Source organism: Bombina bombina, chromosome 5 (assembly GCF_027579735.1).
Source record: "Bombina bombina isolate aBomBom1 chromosome 5, aBomBom1.pri, whole genome shotgun sequence".
Lineage (NCBI taxonomy): Eukaryota > Metazoa > Chordata > Amphibia > Anura > Bombinatoridae > Bombina > Bombina bombina.
The window spans coordinates 358,620,868-358,626,867 of NC_069503.1; positions in this window are offsets into that span (position 1 = coordinate 358,620,868).

Sequence of the window (6,000 nt, forward strand, 5' to 3'; positions counted from 1 at the left end):
GAAATGGTGGTTTAGAGGTTAATAGGTTTAGTTAGTGAAAAAGAAGGGGGATACTAATGGCACTGCTTAAATTTACAACTTAGGGTAGCCTAGTGATTTCTGGTTCTGTTAATATGGTATAAATATCCAACCAGATTGGTAGTGTTACCTAAAAAAATTGGCTGAGGTGCTGTGTACTTGTTTTGTCAAACGAAAATTATCAATCCTTGGATTGATGGAGTGTACACCTATATAGCACTCATTCCCTAATTGATAGTGACAAAAATTGGACAAGAACTGTGTCTCCTTGGAGGAGAGTGTGCGTGGGGATGTTTATTAAAATATAACCTTTATTGGTAATCTTTTAAAAATATACGGCAACAAACACAATTGACATACAAACTTTATTAAAACCACAGGTTTGGGTCTTAATAGATTATTATCCGTTATTCACGGAGTACATTGCGTGGTTGTGTTGTATTTCAGAAATTACGCACACTCTCCTCCAAGGAGACACAGTTCTTGTCCAATTTTTGTCACTATCAATTAGGGAATGAGTGCTATATAGGTGTACACTCCATCAATCCAAGGATTGATAATTTTCGTTAGGTTTAGTTAGTGTTGGCAATGTGGGGGCGGTAGTTTAGAGGTTAATAGGTTTAGTTAGTGTTGGTGATGTCGGGGAACGGCGGTCCAGAGGTTAATAGGTTTAGTTAGTGTTGGCAATGTGGGGGCGGCAGTCTAGGGGTTAATAGGTTTAGTTAGTGTCGGCAATGTCGGGAAACGGCGGTTTAGATTGTCTGAATAAAAAGCGGCTTTAGAATTTACAAGGTCTAATCCAACAAGACAAAAATGTCAAGAGACTAGAAATAGTTTCATAGAGTAAAACTATTCTTTGGATTAGCCAAGTTCCATTTAAGTGGTATATTTCCTAAAACGCTTGATAGCCCAGAAAATATTTTGGTAAAACAACAGGCATAGCTTTGCAGCAATTTCAGATACAAGACCAAATAGCAGCAGACGTGAGTTCATTACTCTTAGTGCATTTATATACTGTCAGCACTACTTATCCTAAAGTAAACACTGCACCTCATTTATCATGTTAGCAGTTTAAGCGATCTAGATATATGTAACAACACATTAGATACAAGGAATAAAACTGGGAGTCTATATAGAATCGATGCATATAATCCCTGAATAGTTTAGACACAATATGATATAATGCAATTCAAAAGTAATTAAAACCTCCACTCTAAATCCTCATGCTGCGGCATATACAATTTTATATCTAGTACTAGCAAGACAACTGTATGCTCACATACTAGAAATAAAGTATCACAACCTCAATTGAACTTTGAATCATAGAAAAATAATAGCAGAGTCCACATGATAGTGGTAAAAGCTTTACAAACATTACACAATTTTCAAGAGTATTAGTTCACAACTGGACTTCCATAGATACTCCTGATCAGAGATTTATTCAAGTTGATTCACATCCAATGTATGTTACAACTACCTTTCATATTCTGTGATTATTGGATTAAAACCAATTGACCAAATCCTGTGCTTTTAACTAAATTGTATGTATGTGGATTGTGTTTGTGTGTTTTTACTTTTAAACTACTCAATAAAGGTTATATTTTAAAAATTTGTGCGCACTTCCTCCTCTAGTATACCTAGATATTGTCCAACCATTGCCACCCCAAGTTAGGGAAAGAGTGCTAAATAGGTGTACATTCTTTCAATCTTCAGATTGATTTTGTCTGTTAATAGGTTTAGTTAGTGTCGGCGATGTCGGGGAATGGTGGTTTAGAGGTTAATAGGTTTAATTAGTGTTGGCGATGTGGGGGCGCTGGTTTACAGGTTAATAGCTTTATTTAGTGTTTTAGTTCGTTTTGGCGACTTGGGGGGGCGGCGGTTTAGATGAAGAATGAAAAATTCCAAATATGAATAAAGAATGGATCCGAAAATTTGGAAACTGATTTATTCATTTTCGGAATTTTCGTTCTGGTGCCGATTCGGAAATACAGATTCATGCAAATCTCCGAATCGGCCAAAATTCAGCCGAAAACTAAATTTGGCCGAAACAAATTGCACATGTCTACTTCCAGAGTTATGGTATACTAGCAGGGGTATGCTGTACTAGCAGTGTTATGGTATACTAGCAGTGTTATGCTATACTAGAACAGTTATGGTATATTAGCAGGGTTATGGTATACTAGCAGGGTTATGCTATAATAGCACAGCTATGGTATACTAGCAGGGTTATGCTATACTTGCAGTGTTATTGTATACTAGCAGGGCTATGCTATACTAGCAGGGTTATGCTATATTAGCAGGGGTATGCTATACTAGCAGGGTTATGGTATACTAGCAGGGTTATGCTATACTAGCAAGGTTATGCTACACTAGCAGGGTTATGGTATACTAGCAGGGTTATGGTATACTAGCAGGGTAATGCTATACTAGCAGTGTTATGGTATACTAGCAGGTTATGGTATACCAGCAGGGTTATGGTATGCTATCAGGGATATGGTATACTAGGTATACTAGCAGGGTTATGGTATACTAGCAGGGTAATGCTATACTTGCAGTGTTATGGTATACCAGCAGGCTTATGGTATACTAGCAGGGTTATGGTATACTAGCAGGGTTATGCTACACTAGCAGGGTTATGGTATACTAGTAGGGTAATCCTATACTAGCAGTGTTATGGTATACTTGCAGGGTTATGGTATACCAGCAGGTTTATGGTATACTAGCAGGCTTATGGTATGCTAGCAGAGATATGGTATACTAGCAGGGATATGGTATACTAGCAGGTTTATGGTATACTAGAAGGATTATGCTATACTAGTGGGGGTATGCTATACTAGAAGTTTAGACTTCTGTGACAAAGGAAAGCACATTGTATAACTATTTTATTATTTGACACCAGTCTTTTTCATGAACTTGCTGTTTCTAACTCTCCTTTTATTGCTTTCTCTTTTGCTGTCTCACCCTTCTCTTCTACCAGACCCTGTTTTCACTTTCTCTGACATGCCAGTTTGCTGTCTGGTTATGATGATCAAGTAGAATATTTTATTTAAACTATTTATTTTTTTCTTCCTTTTTTTTATGAAAGGTGCAATCTTTATTTATGGAAGCACAATTATATTAAAAGAGTATATTTAGCTCTGTAGAATTTTTTTTATACGTACAGCAGATGTACTAAAGTGTGTGTGTTTGTGTGGGTATGTATATATACTGTATATATACTATATATCATTTTATATTACTACACACATCTAGAAAACTCCCATACTATTTTTAGACTGTTACCAGCTTACAAAGGGCTAGATTACAAGTGGAGCACTAATTAATTGCATGCCCGCAATTGGGCAAATCTCTGGTTAATTTTATAAATGTGCCCCAAAGGCCCCCAAAATACAGTGTAGTGTATTTTCTTAAAAAATAAAAATGGTAACATTTTTATTTTTTTAATAAAATAATTGCATTAGGCAGTAGTTTAGGTGTAAAGTTGGCAGGAGTGGGTGTAAGAAAAAAAAAACGGCGCTGAAAAGTGCCTTTACATTGTGGTCTATGGTAACTGTGTGTACCCAGTAAATATAATTGTATGTGAATATATACATATATATTTATGTGTTAATATGTGTATATACACAAACAAAAAAAAATAAATATATGTATATATTCACATACATATATATTTAATATTGCTGCCATTGCTTAGGTTTTGTGCTATCTCTGGCGGCATCAGAACAAGGCTCCCATTGGAGCCTATGGAAGCGCGCTCTTGTGAGCGCAATGCTTTCCAGCAATGTGAACGCGAGCTTGCACATCAGCGTGCGCTGGTATTACTTAGTGGAGTGCAAATATCGCTTTCACAAAAGTAATATTTAGCGCTCCACTTGTAATCTGGCCCAAAGTGTCTCATTATATACACTGTTCCTCATATGCATTTTAATTTTCACTGGATTGTAAACTTTTTGGAGCAGGACCCTCTTCCCCTTTGTATTTATTTGTCTTTTTTAGTCTGTTATATGTGTGTTTTTTTTTACCATTAATCAGTCCTTATGTGCTTTGTAAATGTATATTTAGAAGAATTGTAATAGCATACACTGTATACAGAACACTATTGCCCTCTACTGGACATTATTTATAATTGCAGTGTAAAGTAAAACAATGTTTATTTTTAGATACAGTATTGAGATAATCAAGTAGGTAGTGGCAGGAAAGTTACATATAAAGAAATGGAAAGGCCCAACTGGAGGCAAAGGACATAACAGTTGGAGTAAAAGACTTGACTCAATAAATATTTTGAAAATTAAAAAGTTTGCACATTGCAAATTGCACATGTCTACTTCCAGAGTTATGGTATACTAGCAGGGGTATGCTATACTAGCAGTGTTATGATATACTAGCAGTGTTATGCTATACTAGAACAGTTATGGTATATTAGCAGGGTTATGGTATACTAGCAGGGTTATGCTATAATAGCACAGTTATGGTATACTAGCAGGGTTATGCTATACTTGCAGTGTTATTGTATACTAGCAGGGCTATGCTATACTAGCAGGGTTTTGCTATATTAGCAGGGGTATGCTATACTAGCAGGGTTATGGTATACTAGAAGGGTTATGCTATACTAGCAAGGTTATGCTACACTAGCAGGGTTATGGTATACTAGCAGGGTTATGGTATACTAGCAGGGTAATGCTATACTAGCAGTGTTATGGTATACTAGCAGGGTTATGGTATACCAGCAGGGTTATGGTATGCTATCAGGGATATGGTATACTAGGTATACTAGCAGGGTTATGGTATACTAGCAGGGTAATGCTATACTTGCAGTGTTATGGTATACCAGCAGGCTTATGGTATACTAGCAGGGTTATGGTATACTAGCAGGGTTATGCTACACTAGCAGGGTTATGGTATACTAGCAGGGTAATCCTATACTAGCAGTGTTATGGTATACTTGCAGGGTTATGGTATACCAGCAGGTTTATGGTATACTAGCAGGCTTATGGTATGCTAGCAGAGATATGGTATGCTAGCAGGGATATGGTATACTAGCAGGTTTATGGTATACTAGAAGGATTATGCTATACTAGCGGGGGTATGCTATACTAGAAGTTTAGACTTCTGTGACAAAGGAAAGCACATTGTATAACTATTTTATTATTTGACACCAGTCTTTTTTCATGAACTTGCTGTTTCTAACTCTCCTTTTATTGCTTTCTCTTTTGCTGTCTCACCCTTCTCTTCTACCAGACCCTGTTTTCACTTTCTCTGACATGCCAGTTTGCTGTCTTGTTATGATGATCAAGTAGAATATTTTATTTAAACTATTTATTTTTTTCTTCCTTTTTTTTACGAAAGGTGCAATCTTTATTTATGGAAGCACAATTATATTAAAAGAGTATATTTAGCTCTGTAGAATTTTTTTTATACGTACAGCAGATGTACTAAAGTGTGTGTGTTTGTGTGGGTATGTATATATACTGTATATATACTATATATCATTTTATATTACTACACACATCTAGAAAACTCCCATACTATTTTTAGACTGTTACCAGCTTACAAAGGGCTAGATTACAAGTGGAGCACTAATTAATTGCATGCCCGCAATTGGGCAAATCTCTGGTTAATTTTATAAATGTGCCCCAAAGGCCCCCAAAATACAGTGTAGTGTATTTTCTTAAAAAATAAAAATTGGAACATTTTTATTTTTTTTAATAAAATAATTGGATTAGGCAGTAGTTTAGGTGTAAAGTTGGCAGGAGTGGGTGTAAAAAAAAAAAACGCACCGAAAAGTGCCTTTACATTGTGGTCTATGGTAACTGTGTGTACCCAGTAAATATAATTGTATGTGAATATATACATATATATTTATGTGTTAATATGTGTATATACACAAATAAACACACAAATATATATGTATATATTCACATACAATCAAAGTACTTCCACACAAGTGAAAAAGTTCCAGCAGTAAATGGATCGAGATAGAAA